Here is a 16,726-nt window from a genome sequence, read left to right as displayed (position 1 = left end):
GAGGCCGAAAGAAGAAGAGACTCAACCGAGTATTTGATGCAATTGGGTTTGTCTACCCCGACTACCGTTATCCAACGCGGGGTCAAAAAAGAAAGAATACATCTTCTGCGAAGGAAGTTGCTTCAGCCGCTCCTAGCGAGCCGACGCCGAAGAGGAAAAGGGTAAAGGTTCTCACACACCGACCGCGTTATATTGAACCGGCCACAGTGCCTGAGTTTGTCGGTGAGACCTCTTCGGCCACCGAAGCTAAAGAACCAACTTTCCTGCCGAATATTGAAGGGCCGGCCGAAGTGCCGGCGACAGAAAAAATAGAAGAACCGAGGGCTGAAGAACCAAAGACATCGGAAGTTCTAAGTCCTTCAGCAAAAATTGAGGCAGCAACAAGCCAAAAGGGTCCAGCAGTGACCCCCAAAAGAAAAAGGATGGTTAATGTGCGGGATGTTTTGGAGACAGTAAAGTCTTCAAGCACAACTCCGAAGAAAATTGTTGAATCTTCTGAAGTGCATATTGAAGCACTTGATGCCGAAGTTTCAAAACATCAATATGAAACTGAAGCTGGGCCTTCAGAGCCCACCAAGGTGAAATCCTTGGAAACCGAAGAAACAGAAACAGTAGAACAAATTTCGGCTGAAGAAACTGGTACTGCCGCCCCCGAAGCATCTTCCGAAGCCTTCGATTATATTTTACGTCATGCTTCGGGGAAAAATTTGACTGAAAAAGAAAAGCAAGAGGCCCAGTTTTACGCTCAAAAGCTGAAATATCCAAAGGGGGCGTTGATATTCAACGACAGTGGAGAAGAAGTGTGATACCCAATTTCCAAAAGGAAGAGAAATTGAAGATTATTCTTTTTTTTCCTTGTTTTTCTCTTTCGGGTCCTGTGCAACAGGGGTTTGGAACTTTTAGGAAGCATTCACTAGTAAAACAGTAGAATTCTTGTTGGACTGGTGCCCTGGGATCGGGAACGGACGTGAGAGCGAGTTTGGGCCGTGGATCTCGATCCGGCGGTGGGGAGCCCATTAGTTCTCCCCCCTTAACCCTAGCCGCCCCCTCCCCTATTCCCCTTTGGTTGCAGCCGCCCCCCCCCCTATTCCCCTTTGTGGCCGCCACCCCCCCTCTCTCCCTCTCCTTCTCCCCCCAAGTGATTGCAGCACCCCCCCCCAACCCTAGCCGCCCCCCCCCCTCTCCATGGTGCATCCTCCCCGCTTGGTACCCCGTCGTGTGGGTGCGAGTCTTCCATTGGAGTTTGGAGGGAGGAAGAAGGAAGAATGGAAGGAGGAAAGGAGGAACCCAAGGTGATTTTAAGATCATTCTTTTTAGTATTTGTGCTGCAATCCAATTGTTTACATGTTTACCTATGCGAATCGGTATAGGTGCTGTCCAGATTTTTTGTGGGAGGATGAACAGCAGTAGTTCTAGGGGTTTCTGGGAATTTTTCGTGGGAAATTAGTGGGGATCAGTGGGAGAATCATGTAGAGCTTTGTCATACCTTTCCAACGAGTACTTATGCGCTCGATTCGGAGTTATAATTTAGGAGATATCGTTGTTTGAATCCGGTTATGTTGCTGTCCAAAAAAACAGATTTTCAGGTGGATGAACAGCAGTAGTATTAGCAGTTTCTGGGGATTTTTCGTGGGAAATTAGTGATAATCAATATGAGAATCATGTAGATCTTTGTCATACCTTTCCAACGAGTACTTATGCGCTCGATTCGGAGTTATATTTTAGGAGATATCATTGTTTGAATCCGGTTATGTTGCTGTCCAAAAAAAAACAGATTTTTCAGGTGGGTGAACAATAGTAGTATTAGCAGTTTCTGTGAATTTTTCGTGGGTAATTACTGTTAACCAGTATGATAATCATGTAGGGCTTTGTCTTATCTTTCTAATGAGTACTTATGCGCTTGATTTGGAATTATATTTTAAAAGATATCGCTGTTTGAATCCGGGTATGTCGCTGTCCAAAAGACAAAAAAACAGATTACAGGGTTCATCTTGTGGACTGTTTTGGGCTAATTAGATGTTAGAATTTAATTATAAATTGTATACAAAACTTGTGGGGAATTTTATGTAGATGCCTCTGGAGTTTTTGTTTGTTACCACTGTTGTCATAATTTTAAAGTTATGAAATTATTAAGCAGCGCCGCTGCAGTTTGGTGGGTGTGGGGAGAGATGTAACCCGCAGCGGGGTTTGAGTTTGTGCGTAGGTGCGGCGTCGTTTATGAGCCTGATTATGTGAAATAGGTGCACTAAGTTGTATGTCAAAAACAGGTGGTGGACTTCCGGATCGTACTTAGGGATTTGCCCGAACTTCCGGTAAAGGCAAGTAAATATAGTGGTGGTTGCTACCGTTTGGTTTGCATCCTACTCCCTGTCATTGAGTATGCTTAAGTTTTTAATTATGTTAATCATTGAATTCTATGATGAAGTTTATTTGTTTGGAAGTATTAATTCTCAATTGTCTAATATTGTGGATGATCATAATTTGGTTATGATATATGTGGTTGATTCCCATCTTGGATGAAGTTGAAGTATCTTTTTGAATCACGTTATATGAAGTGTTGTAGGCATGACATGCACATCGCATCATCCATCTTGCATTTTGAAGTTATGTCGTGATCTTATGGTCCGACCGTACCGGTACATTTTTTAGCATCGTACGTTGCCCGAGGAGGGGTACGATGCAGCTTCATATCCTTGGAGGTATGAAGGCAGAAGTCATCCTTGCATTTGCAGACATTTGCATTCATGAGGAATATATGAAGTGTGACATTACTATGTTACTATTGTGGTTTTCTACCTGCGAGGTGTGGTAACTAGGTGTGTTGTACGTTGTATACGTGATGCACCTTGGTAATAAGAAGGTTGTGGAATCAGGTGGTGGTAAAACAATGTTCTTATGTGGTTGAATAGTTTGATATTATTTTACTTGCTGAGATGTGTCATCTCACTCTTGCATTACTCAATGCAGGTACTTGATACATGTTGGGAATGAGGGGAGTAGCAGCACGTCCACTTACACTCTCACAATAACGCTGCCCAGGCGCAGCCATGATTTAATTAGAAACTTATTGTCAAAGGAAGTTTGTTTTTTATATAGTCGTGCGCACTGGTTAATTCAGTTCAGGTCGTACGTTTATCTTTCCTTGCTAGCCGATTAATAATACTTAGTATGTTTTTGTCATGATATATGTTTATACCCTGTTGCCCCCTTATTTATGCAATCTTGCAAAGGGGATGCTGCCGAAATTTTATATATGGACGTCAGAAGTGTAGTTCAGTAGCATTCTGGGTTGTTTGTGGAACCCGGGGTGTTACAGTTGGTATCAGAGGATAGGCTTTAGATTCTACGCAATTTGAAGATAAATTTGACACACTTGCACATATAGGAAGGATATGGGTTCATATATCTTTCATATTAGTATTTTATTGTATAGATGACTAGAATTTCCTGAGTCCAAACCCCTTTATGGTTTGATGAGGTATGTCGTTAACGACATAATGCTTGATATGAAATGTTACTACTATTTAATATTGGTTTCTTGATGTGGTTGTTATTGAAATTATTATGCAAGTGAAGCTACTAATGTACTTGTTTTATATACATATCGTCATAATGTTGTTTTTGGATGCAATGTTTACTAATCTCTGAGCTATTACTATCATACATTTCTGTATGCTTGACTGTGGATGTTTTTTTTTCCCAAAAGGATTCTTGGGTTCTAGTACTTATAGGACCGATTGTTTATTGAGCTTGTGTATAAAGGATCTATTCCGACTTGGTGTAGTGTGAAAACACTATACAATGTAGTTTTATGGTGTTGTTGAGTTTGATTGACTGTTGGGTTACAACCCAACTTATCAATGTAATATTTCCATGGGTGCAGTGCTTTACACCTCACCTTTTTTTGGCTAGTGTGGCTACTTGCCAACTTGATCTTAGAGTACAATAGGTTTGTCTCCATAGAGCAAAGGCAATGTTGGACTGTCTATGAAATCTTGAGGCTGGTAGAACTCAAGTGAATTTGTAAGATGACGTGGATAGATAAGTTCAACCATGTTTACATGATAAGTTTTCTTATTGTGTGCAACCTTATCTTTAATTATAAATAGGGTGATTTCAAGTGGATTTTATGTCTATATTATAGTTGAAGAGGCATGCATGTTTTCCTTCTATGGTTTGTTTCTATAGCCAAAAAGGTTATGCATAATTTTTATTTGTTGGAGGCTAGTCATGTGGACGATATGGACAACCCGTTTTATATTGTTTTTAATCGCCGATGATATATGGTAGTTTTTTTTATATGATCAGTTCTCTATGCATGCTTGTTGAATTATTATTTGGACCGCTTTATCTTAAACAAAGTCAATGTTTAACTGGAAGTTGCTTATGTTTGTTAGTCCTCTATCTCTATAATGATGTGGTTGTTGCATCAGATGGAGATTTTTTTTTATATGAATGATGGTTTGATAGATCATGTATGTCTACTACTTTGAAGTCATCCTATGACATCACTAGGTACAAATTGTTCAAGTGCAATAATAGGGGGTATTGTTGTATGTGAGGTTAATCAAAGTAGTTGGGTTAGGTGGATTATCTTATTGAAGTCCAATTACTCCTGTTGAGCATAGTATCGTGTTATTATTTTAGTGTTGAAAGTAATATTTATGAAGCTTTTGCATGAGTCTGTGTCAAGAAGTACATTAGTTTTTTCTTGTTGTTATCCCTCCATTGCTTTATGAGTATTGCAAATTTTATCTCTTTTGAGAGGGGGAAAAGATGTTTTATGACATGAGCACCATTTGCTTCACGTCAACAGAATGGTTTTGGAGATTTCTAGTAGTTGGATTCTAGTGTAATAACAACCATGTTTTATAGAGCTAGAGACGGGTATGTCAGGTGTTTCATACATTGTCGGTACATGGATGTTTGACCTTAGTGGCATTAACAAACGAGGTTGTTGAATTCATGGATTGTTGTGCTTAGTGTTCTAACCTATTTGGTAGAGTGTTATTTAAAGACTTTGTGGAGTTGCATCCCAGTTTGGTAGTGGAAAATCCTAGTGTTGATGGCACCTGCCAATGACTTGGGTTTCATTTTATATTGTTTTTTTATTATTGTTGATAATGTGTTGTTTGGTTTCGGGAGGCATTTTAAATTAGTTGGAGGCTGAGTCAGGCTTCACTTATCTAGAATGTTTTGTAGTATGTTTCTGCATCTTTCCATAGGATGCTTAATCACCATGTTTGGTCTAAACATTTGAGAGATATGTGTTTCTTAAAACGTCTTTGTTGGTGTCTCTAGCAGAGTGAGTCTTTAATTTTGTACGGAAGAGTAGACATTGAAGACGGTATAATTTGGTCTTTGTGGATTATGAAAGTTTTAGTAATTTCATGATCTTTTCAAAGAGTATGGGTTTCTAATTCTCATTGCATATAATTGGAGTTAGGTTGCTCTGAAGTTGTTGCACTGTTGTGTCTGAACTTTAGGCGTCGTTATAATCACCAATAAATCGACCGCGTTTTGATAGTTGCAGAGCACAAATTTGCGAATTCTCTTTAAGCAAAACTTGTAGGTATTTTCAGTACCCTTTTAATGGGTATTTACTTGTAACTGTCTGTTAAATAGATTTGGAGAGGTGGTTGCCCGGATATAAGTCGAATCTCTAATGTGCAGTATCTCAGGCTGAGTTTAGCTGTAGGTCATGCAGAGTTGAGGGCTATAAGGATAAATTTGGGTGCAACTTTATTGCAAAAGTCGTGGACAATTTTCAAAACTTTTCCAACGCGTGTTCGTTGTAGTTTAAGTTGAGTATAGCAGGAGTTATAAGTTTTTGAATTTTAGTTGTCCATTGTTTCAATCCTATCAGTTTTGCAACAAAAGAGTTGCATTGTTTTATCAGTTTGGAAACCAATTCCAAGACACTCATTATAATAAGAGTTCTAGGGAATGTTATAATCTTTTCAATGAGTTTATATTTGCAAAATTTTGTTAGCTGCAGGGAGTTATGATATAATGTATAGAATGTGCTTGGATGAATATGTGGGCAGACATAACATGCTTAAATTGATTCTTGTTTGCATGATGTGAGATTAGGCTTAAATGATTTAAAAAGTTATCATATTGCTTCTATACTTATATTTGTTCTAGGTGTCTCGTAATGAAGAACCTAAAGTTATTAGTCTTTCAATGACCACTTAATCTTAGAAGAGTAATGAACCTGATAAAATCTATTGCTTGTTGTTGGGATTGCATGACCAGTTTTAGTTATGCAGCTAGTTCAATGAAGTAAACCATCTTTTCTGTAGAGTTGTTATATGTAAAAGTTGTAGCCAACTTCTTTATCTTACTTGTGTAAAAATTTCATGACCATAGGTCTAGAAGTTTGGGAGTTATGATTTTCTCAAGTCCAGTCTTGAAATCTGTGCAGATTCTGTACATATTTTGAAGCTGACCTTGTTTGCCCAATTTAAACTTCGAATAACTTATTATAAATTATAAAGAAGTTGTAGTACTTTTCTTAATCTTTTCAACAAATTTTGGATTACTTTTTTTTGGAGATCTATAAGTTAAGTTACAACTGTTTTAAGTGTGATCTCTGAATCTGTCCAAATTTGGACAGCAGAGCCTTTCTCGTGTCTTTTGACCTTGATATGCATTGAATTAACTTGATATGTTTATAAATGAATTATAGACAATTCTACTAGTTTTCTAAAAAGTCTAGGAGCACCTGAATTGGATGATTGAGACTCCAATTATGGATTTGTGAATTGAGTAGTTGAATTATGTCCAAGTCTGGACAGAATTTACGTTTAGCATTGTTTGACCTTTCTAAGTGTCAAATCATGTTGTGATGATAATACCAAGGGTATAGTGGACTTTATAAGCTTTCCATAAAGTCCTAGTTTACTAATTTTCGATGCATATTTTGTGAGTTAGGAGCAAAATAATTAACCGCTGTGTTGTTGTCTAGAATTATGCAAGCATTAAGTTGCTCTCTTGAAGTTGCTCTTGTTTAGCTAAGTTTTGTTTAGGCTATAGGAACACTATATGAATTGCATTAATAAATACATTCATTGAAGTACTTGCATATGTCAATATTGATTTGGTGTCTAGAAAGCTTTGTCCGAGGTATATAGGACCGTCTACTATCTTAGCCGAGGTGGCAGCTGGGCTTATCACTTGCAATTGTCGGAATCTATGATCAGAGTACACCATGTATTCCATGTATTTATGTTGAGGAAGTATTTGTGGAATCTAGACCATCTAATCGAGCTAGAGCCGATTCCCGTGTAGCAAGACCAGACTCTTGAGTGTCGTCTGCTGCGTATCTTAGAATCCTAGGAACTTGAGGAGCTGATGCGGCAGAAGTACCCGAACTTTTCGTTATGTGTGAGTTTTGTTGATTCATTAATCTTTCTTTCGTCATTCCGATAGAAGCGTCGGAATTCGAGGTCGAATTCTTTTTAAGGAGGGTAGAGTGTGATACCCAATTTCCAAAAGGAAGAGAAATTGAAGATTATTCTTTTTTTTCCTTGTTTTTCTCTTTCGGGTCCTGTGCAACAGGGGTTTGGAACTTTTAGGAAGCATTCACTAGTAAAACAGTAGAATTCTTGTTGGACTGGTGCCCTGGGATCGGGAACGGACGTGAGAGCGAGTTTGGGCCGTGGATCTCGATCCGGCGGTGGGGAGCCCATTAGTTCTCCCCCCTTAACCCTAGCCGCCCCTCCCCTATTCCCCTTTGGTTGCAGCCGCCCCCCCCCCCTATTCCCCTTTGTGGCTGCCACCCCCCCCTCTCTCCCTCTCCTTCTCCCCCCAAGTGATTGCAGCACCCCCCCCCCAACCCTAGCCGCCCCCCCCTCTCCATGGTGCATCCTCCCCGCTTGGTACCCCGTCGTGTGGGTGCGAGTCTTCCATTGGAGTTTGGAGGGAGGAAGAAGGAAGAATGGAAGGAGGAAAGGAGGAACCCAAGGTGATTTTAAGATCATTCTTTTTAGTATTTGTGCTGCAATCCAATTGTTTACATGTTTACCTATGCGAATCGGTATAGGTGCTGTCCAGATTTTTTGTGGGAGGATGAACAGCAGTAGTTCTAGGGGTTTCTGGGAATTTTTCGTGGGAAATTAGTGGGGATCAGTGGGAGAATCATGTAGAGCTTTGTCATACCTTTCCAACGAGTACTTATGCGCTCGATTCGGAGTTATAATTTAGGAGATATCGTTGTTTGAATCCGGTTATGTTGCTGTCCAAAAAAACAGATTTTCAGGTGGATGAACAGCAGTAGTATTAGCAGTTTCTGGGGATTTTTCGTGGGAAATTAGTGATAATCAATATGAGAATCATGTAGATCTTTGTCATACCTTTCCAACGAGTACTTATGCGCTCGATTCGGAGTTATATTTTAGGAGATATCATTGTTTGAATCCGGTTATGTTGCTGTCCAAAAAAAACAGATTTTTCAGGTGGGTGAACAACAGTAGTATTAGCAGTTTCTGTGAATTTTTCGTGGGTAATTACTGTTAACCAGTATGATAATCATGTAGGGCTTTGTCTTATCTTTCTAATGAGTACTTATGCGCTTGATTTGGAATTATATTTTAAAAGATATCGCTGTTTGAATCCGGGTATGTCGCTGTCCAAAAGACAAAAAAACAGATTACAGGGTTCATCTTGTGGACTGTTTTGGGCTAATTAGATGTTAGAATTTAATTATAAATTGTATACAAAACTTGTGGGGAATTTTATGTAGATGCCTCTGGAGTTTTTGTTTGTTACCACTGTTGTCATAATTTTAAAGTTATGAAATTATTAAGCAGCGCCGCTGCAGTTTGGTGGGTGTGGGGAGAGATGTAACCCGCAGCGGGGTTTGAGTTTGTGCGTAGGTGCGGCGTCGTTTATGAGCCTGATTATGTGAAATAGGTGCACTAAGTTGTATGTCAAAAACAGGTGGTGGACTTCCGGATCGTACTTAGGGATTTGCCCGAACTTCCGGTAAAGGCAAGTAAATATAGTGGTGGTTGCTACCGTTTGGTTTGCATCCTACTCCCTGTCATTGAGTATGCTTAAGTTTTTAATTATGTTAATCATTGAATTCTATGATGAAGTTTATTTGTTTGGAAGTATTAATTCTCAATTGTCTAATATTGTGGATGATCATAATTTGGTTATGATATATGTGGTTGATTCCCATCTTGGATGAAGTTGAAGTATCTTTTTGAATCACGTTATATGAAGTGTTGTAGGCATGACATGCACATCGCATCATCCATCTTGCATTTTGAAGTTATGTCGTGATCTTATGGTCCGACCGTACCGGTACATTTTTTAGCATCGTACGTTGCCCGAGGAGGGGTACGATGCAGCTTCATATCCTTGGAGGTATGAAGGCAGAAGTCATCCTTGCATTTGCAGACATTTGCATTCATGAGGAATATATGAAGTGTGACATTACTATGTTACTATTGTGGTTTTCTACCTGCGAGGTGTGGTAACTAGGTGTGTTGTACGTTGTATACGTGATGCACCTTGGTAATAAGAAGGTTGTGGAATCAGGTGGTGGTAAAACAATGTTCTTATGTGGTTGAATAGTTTGATATTATTTTACTTGCTGAGATGTGTCATCTCACTCTTGCATTACTCAATGCAGGTACTTGATACATGTTGGGAATGAGGGGAGTAGCAGCACGTCCACTTACACTCTCACAATAACGCTGCCCAGGCGCAGCCATGATTTAATTAGAAACTTATTGTCAAAGGAAGTTTGTTTTTTATATAGTCGTGCGCACTGGTTAATTCAGTTCAGGTCGTACGTTTATCTTTCCTTGCTAGCCGATTAATAATACTTAGTATGTTTTTGTCATGATATATGTTTATACCCTGTTGCCCCCTTATTTATGCAATCTTGCAAAGGGGATGCTGCCGAAATTTTATATATGGACGTCAGAAGTGTAGTTCAGTAGCATTCTGGGTTGTTTGTGGAACCCGGGGTGTTACAAGAAGACTTTTTGTATTGTCTCCCTGACAGCAAGGAGATTTCTGTCTGTCAGGAGATGAGCAAGAGCTTCGAATTCCCAATACTAGAAAACGGGCTCTCGGTGTTATCAAAAGATGATTTAGCCGACAGCTTGGCGTACAATAGCTTAAAGGTGCGAAAATAAGGTTTTTTGTTATTATTTCTTGGAATCAAAATTTTTCATTTGTTTAAACTTATTGAAACCAAACTTTTTTGCAGGGTCTTATACTTAGCAATGCCCTCAGGGCCCAAAAAGATGCCAAAGACGAAGGGTGTGTTATGGCCCTGAGCAACCTTCGTTCCGAAGTAATTGAACTAAGGAACGAAGGTCTCGAAAAAGATAAAATATTGCATTCATTGATAGATAAAATAAAAGAAGATGAAGCTACTTCTAAAGTTCAAGTTGAGGCTCAGAGGCATGAAATTGAAGATCTCCGAAAACAACTAGCCAGAGCTAAAGAGGAACGCACACTTGAAGAAACAAAACGAGAAATCAGTGAACAATGGGCCAACCATTTGGGAAAAAGCGTTGAAGAGCTTCGTGCATCTAAGAAAAGATGCTATGAAAAATCTATGGAATGTGTTAAAAAAGTAAAAACCAGCTTTGCCAGCGTTGGCGCATTCTCAAGTGAGGAGAACTTCACAAAGGGTGACCCCGAAGGCCCAATCGAATGGATTAGCCACGAGGCTGAGGCCTTTGAAGAAATTTTGAATAGCCACGGAAACATATGTGCCTTTTCGGGTGCCAGGGGGATTGCTACCATTTTGGAGAGGAAAGGCTGTGAGCATGTGAAATTCTTGGCGCAATCCGAAGCCGCCTTATCCTCCAAAGATACAAAAGACCCCTCGGCCGAAGCAAGCCTGGTCGGTGGAAAATTTTTCACCGACATCTGGGACAATGGTGGCCGGAAAATGGCCCAAAAAATTATTCGAAAAAGCGAAAAAGGCATTCATGATGCTAGAAAAGTAGCAGAGGCTGCTGAGAAAAGTGCAGAGCCCGAAGGGCAAATAGGTATTGACTAGTGGTTTTTGACTCTTTGTTGTAATTTTTTGATTTCGAACTTGTTCTCCGTTTGTAATAGTAATATAGCCGTATCTTCTCTTCCCTCAGAACCTGTTGAGCCATCTGCGGGCCCTCACGTGAAGGGGGATGACGAAATTAGAAGAATGGCCGAAGCCATCATGGATAAAGTTGTTGATCAGCTGCTAAACGAAGCTGCAGAAGTAGTCCTAAGGGAAGATTAGATGCTGTTGTAAAAACATTTAGAATGTAATGTTTGTTGAGAAACATGTGTAATATTTTGTAACTTTGAATGTAATATATTAACTATTTATGGTTCTATTCTTTACGATGCATGAAACTTCATATACATACCGTTTTTGAGCCTTCGGCGAAAAAACACCTTCCCTTCTTTTCATGCTTCGTAAATAATATCCGTGCTCTCATATGATCAGTAACCAATCTTCGTAGAATTAATAACCAATAGATCTTTCCATTTGACGAAGGTATTACTCTTCAATAGCTATTTTTTGTGCCTTGTCACTATTTCTTCGAAACAACTTTCGAATGTCAATACTGGGACCCCCTTCTTTGCGTTGTTGATGCAATATGATGTATGATGTTATGCTATGCGAATGATGTAATGATGTGATGTTATGCAAAATGATATTTGCCGAAGGTCGACGTTTTTTCACTGCAAGCCTCCCTTAGGAGCTTATTCGCCTTTTACTTTCAGCGGAATCAGCGTTTATTTTTCGCTGTAAGCCTCCCTTAGGAGCTTCTTTGCCTTTTACTTTCAGCGGAATCAACATTTATTTTTCGCTGTAAGCCTCCCTTAGGAGCTTCTTCGCCTTTTACTTTCAGCGGAATCAGCGTTTATTTTTCGCTGTAAGCCTCCCTTAGGAGCTTCTTCGCCTTTTACTTTCAGCGGAATCAGCGTTTATTTTTCGCTGTAAGCTCTGCATTCCCTTCGGAACGACTTTTGAGCAAAAAACTTACACTGCGCTCCCTTAGGAACGACTTTTTGCTGCTTCGAAGAAATTACGCTGCATTCCTTAGAACAAATTTTTTGATAATTCGAAGGTCCTCCTTGCCACCATAAATTCTTATGCTTCGGCAACTTAAGCCTATGGAGAAGATATATTTTCATTATGGTAAAAAGCGAAACTATTACAAGAGATTAAAAATGACAAAAAAGCACTTAAGCCTCCCATAAGTGTTCCTTATTAAAAAGAAAATAATACTGAATGCGAAAAACTGCTGTCGGGGTAGGATATTTGTCAGTAAATATGCTTCGACTCTGGCACAGTGCTATTGACTGTGCGAGCTTCGGACTCTTCTCTGAAGTCCCGTTGGAGGTGAGTGTGCTGACTCCCTTCTGGCTGCTGGCCGCGTTGCGTTGGTGGTGGAGGTGGAGGCTGTTGCCAAGATGCTTGGGGTTGGCTTGCCGAAGCAACATAAGCTGCAGGGTGGTTGCCTACATATTCTAGAATGTAAGGCGAATGGTACGAAGCAGTATGCATGACTTGCTTCGGCTGACTCTGTTGTGCTGCAGCTTCTGCTATCTCCTTTTGCTTCTGGATGGTAACATGACACATCCTGGTGGTATGGCCCTTGTCCTCACCACAGAATAGACAATAAATTTTCCTTGGCTGATCCCCAAATCTTCCTCCGAAGCCCCTGGCGCCTCTGCCCCTTGGAGCTGGTGGCCGGAAAGAGCTTTGTTGCTGCCCCGAAGCTTGCGAGGAGTATTGTGGCCTTTGCTGTTGACTCCCTCTATCATCACTCTGAGTAGAGTTGTGAATTGACCTGACGTGCCTCGGATGGAATTTTCCTCCGAAGCCCCTGGTCATTTCAGAGAACCTGTATGCTTTCTCCCTTCTTTGGCGGAAGTCATTATCAGCTCTAATATACTCGTCCATCTTCTAGAGCAGCTTCTCCAAAGTTTGAGGAGGCTTCCTGGCAAAGTATTGAGCTGAAGGTCCCGACCGAAGCCCCTTAATCATGGCCTCAATGACAATTTCATTGGGCACTGTTGGTGCCTGTGCTTTCAGACGCAGGAACCTTCGGACATACTCCTGAAGGTATTCTTCGTGGTCCTGGGTGCACTGAAATAAAGCTTGAGCAGTGACCGGCTTCGTTTGAAACCCTTGGAAGCTGGTTATCAGCATGTCCTTCAGCTTTTGCCATGAGGTGATTGTTCCTGGCCGAAGAGAGGAGTACCAGGTTTGCGCAACACTCTTGACAGCCATGACGAAAGACTTTGCCATGACTGCAGTATTGCCACCATACGAAGATATGGTTGCTTCATAACTCATCAAGAATTGCTTCGGGTCTGAATGACCGTCGTACATGGGGAGCTGAGATGGCTTGTAAGACTAGGGCCAAGGTGTAGCCTGCAGTTCTGTTGACAGAGGAGAAGTATCATCAAAAGCAAAATTTCCATGATGGAAATCTTCATACCAGTCTTCCTTGTTGTAGAAGCCCTCCTGATGAAGCTCTCTATGCGGAGGCCTTCGGTTCTGGTCATCTTGAGCGAGATGACGAACTTCTTCAGAGGCTTCGTCTATCTACCTTTGCAGGTTAGCTAGACGAGCATCTTTTCCTTCTTCCGTTGGACCTGTTGATGGAGCATCTCCAAGTTTTGGATTTCTTGATCCAAGTCGTCTTCCGGAGGCGTTGGACTGGTGGCCTTCCTCTTCTGGCTTTGGGCCTCCCTAAGAGAAAGGACATCCTGATTGGGGTCCAGCGGCTGCAGAGTGGCAGCCCCTGTTGTTGAAGCTTTCTTCGGCGGCATGACGAAGGTGATGCTTGCCGAAGGTGTTCAAAACTCAAAAAATGGAAGTGAGTTCACTGGAGGTGGTCGCCAATGTTGGGGACTTGTTCTCAAATGCTAAGAGTTAAGAACAAGGCAACATAAAAAGTGTTAAATATTAAAGTCCTTCGTCCTTCAAGACATTATGTCCCTTCGGATATAATGAATTCCGGACGAAGATTATGAAGGAAAAAACCTTCGTAAGCTCGATAGATAATAAAGAAGAATTCATATACGAAATACGAAGAATAATTTAAATATTATTATCAATTTATTTTTATTTTCATTATCATGTTCAAAATAACAAATTATAAATGTACCTTCGGACTAACGGAAAGTAAAGGTACAGGCGTGATGCGAAAAGCGAATGCCAAGTCAGCGTGAACAATACGGGTGTACTGTTCATCTATTTATAGGCAAGGGACGCAGCCCGTGTAGAATTACATTAATGCCCTTTACATTTATCAATAACTCTATAGTAATCCTTCGGGGTCTAATTTGCCTTTTCATCTTTAAGTCGGTTCCCCTTTTCTGCTGTCATGCCGAAGCTTTTCTGCACATAGCTTCGTGATCATCTTATCCTTCGTCATAATCGCCTTTTGTCTCGCTCAAGCTTCGTCCTGATCGTACTCTTGTATACTCATAACCCAATTCTGAAGATACTTGTTCACATATTTCACTTGGAAAACATTGTCAAATCATGTTTTTGAGGACCTTCGGAAGCCGAAGGCCCCCAACAGAGCCAACTCAGACCTACAACAGGCTCAAGACCCTCATCAACAAGATTAGAAGCTATGGAAGCACAAGATGGATGGACCACGACGTCGTTAGACTTATGCTAAGGTCATTCATGGTAATTGACCCCTATCTTGTCAATCTTATTCGTGAAAACCCCAAGTACACCAAGATGACGCCAGAGGAGATACTCGAAAAATTCGTGAGCGGGCGCATGATGGTAAAGGAGGCAAGGTACGTGGATGACGCCTTGAACGGCCCTCTACCTATATACGAGCCGCAGCCCGTTGCTCTCAAAGCAACAAGCAGCAAGGAGGCGCTACCAAGCAAGGTAGCTCAAGTGGAGGCTGCCGGACTCAGTGAAGATGAGATGGCGCTCATCATCAAGCGCTTCAAGACCGCTCTTAAAGGACGCAAGTGTGGCAGAACCACCCGAATTATTCCAGCTTAAGTGCCTAAGTCACGCCTCAGGGGCCGTAACACACTTAAATCGGAATAACCCGTCAGTCCCTCAGATCTAGTCTGATAGAGCCACTTAACCAGGATCAAATTCCACAATCTCACTCGAAGGTGAGTCACAGAAGAAATACAATAAAACAGGAAATCTCAAATTAAGTACTGAGTTATTACATAAATCGGAGTTTTTGGAGTAGCAAATAAAGTTCACAAATTAAAGTGCAGCGGATAATCGATGTCGTCGGTAATGAGGAAATGGGCAAGGCCTAGCCCACTATTCCTCATGCTCCTCTCCTGTCGGAGCAACATCCCACTCGACCGTCCAACCCGGTGGCAGGGTGGTAGGCCAAGTCACACCATCAACTACATCCTGCATGGTACCTGCAAAAATGGTGCCACAAGCAAGGCTGAGTATACTAATACTCAGCTAGACTTAACCGGTGTGAGGAGTCTACTCCTCTACCTCTAGACTATGCAGCTGTTTGGCTGAGGGGTTTGGTTTGCCAAAAGCACTAGCTGTTTCTAAAATCAACTTTTAGCTTTTTAGATTCTACTATCATTAACTTAGCTAGATTTGCTCCTTCTAAGCATACATGGTAACAAGCAATTAGCTCAATCAACAAGTTATCTCATGTAATCCACATTTCACTTCTTACTCGATGCAGTACAAGGAATCAAGCAGTCTCATTAGCTGCGAGAAGCAGACGATTCGAATCGAGTTTTAACCTTGCAAGGTCAACCTAAACACACGGCATGTCAGGGTACTCCGACCCCACACATGACAACCGTCCCCATCGATTCCCCGTTCGCGTCCAGGCCTCACCGCCTTGGCATACAATGCTCCACTGACCCCGGCTGCCGCCGTGCAGTGACCGCACTTGTACCCACCATAGCTAGCATGGGAGACCCTGTCTCAGGTCGCATGAGGGATAAAGTCCGCGCCCGGCTTCACTCAGGTACTAGGTTTACCGGTTACCATTTTTCCCGGCATGTGCTTAGTACGTTCAAAAGCTTGACTCAGGTATCCACACATTAATCCTTAATTCATTTTTCCCGTCTCATGGACAAGGCATCCTCCCTGGATCCAAGTCCATAGACCAACATATATATATATATCCCATTATCAAGATGAATACAATCAATTCCTGACCTCGCGCGAGTGCTAGAAAAATCACTCGACTTCTACCGAGATCCTGATTAGCAAGCAGCTACTCGACCTAGCATACTAGTATTCATCTCAAAAAGGAATCCTAAGTTCATGCAACTAGAGGTTTCAAGCAACTCCTACACTTAAGTGCACATTACAGTCCTACAAGCATTAAGTGTAGTAAAGTAGCATATAATAACATGGTTATGCATAAAACCGAGGCTTGCCTTCAATTGCTGGGGCTGCGGGGAGATCCTCAATAGCAGCCTCTGAAGCCTGCTCCTGGTCCTCCTCTTGGACAGGTCCTTGCTCGGGGATGAGCACGTACTCTCCGTCGGCAAGATTACAATCTAATGAATGCAATGCGTAAGATATATGCATGATATGATATGTGCTTTTAGAAATTACCACTTTAAAGGTGTATGGTCTTTTGAGTTTAAACAAGTTAACTTTACTTATGTAAAACCCTTGGGTGGTACACTTGGTAAATTGGGTTAGTTTTAATGGGATGAGGTTTATTCCTTCTTCTCTTTTCTTTTATTCTTTTTAATGTTTTGGAGTAGG

The sequence above is a fragment of the Zea mays genome, chromosome 9 (genome assembly GCF_902167145.1).
Source record: "Zea mays cultivar B73 chromosome 9, Zm-B73-REFERENCE-NAM-5.0, whole genome shotgun sequence".
Taxonomy (NCBI): Eukaryota; Viridiplantae; Streptophyta; class Magnoliopsida; order Poales; family Poaceae; genus Zea; species Zea mays.
This window is presented reverse-complemented; position numbering follows the sequence as displayed.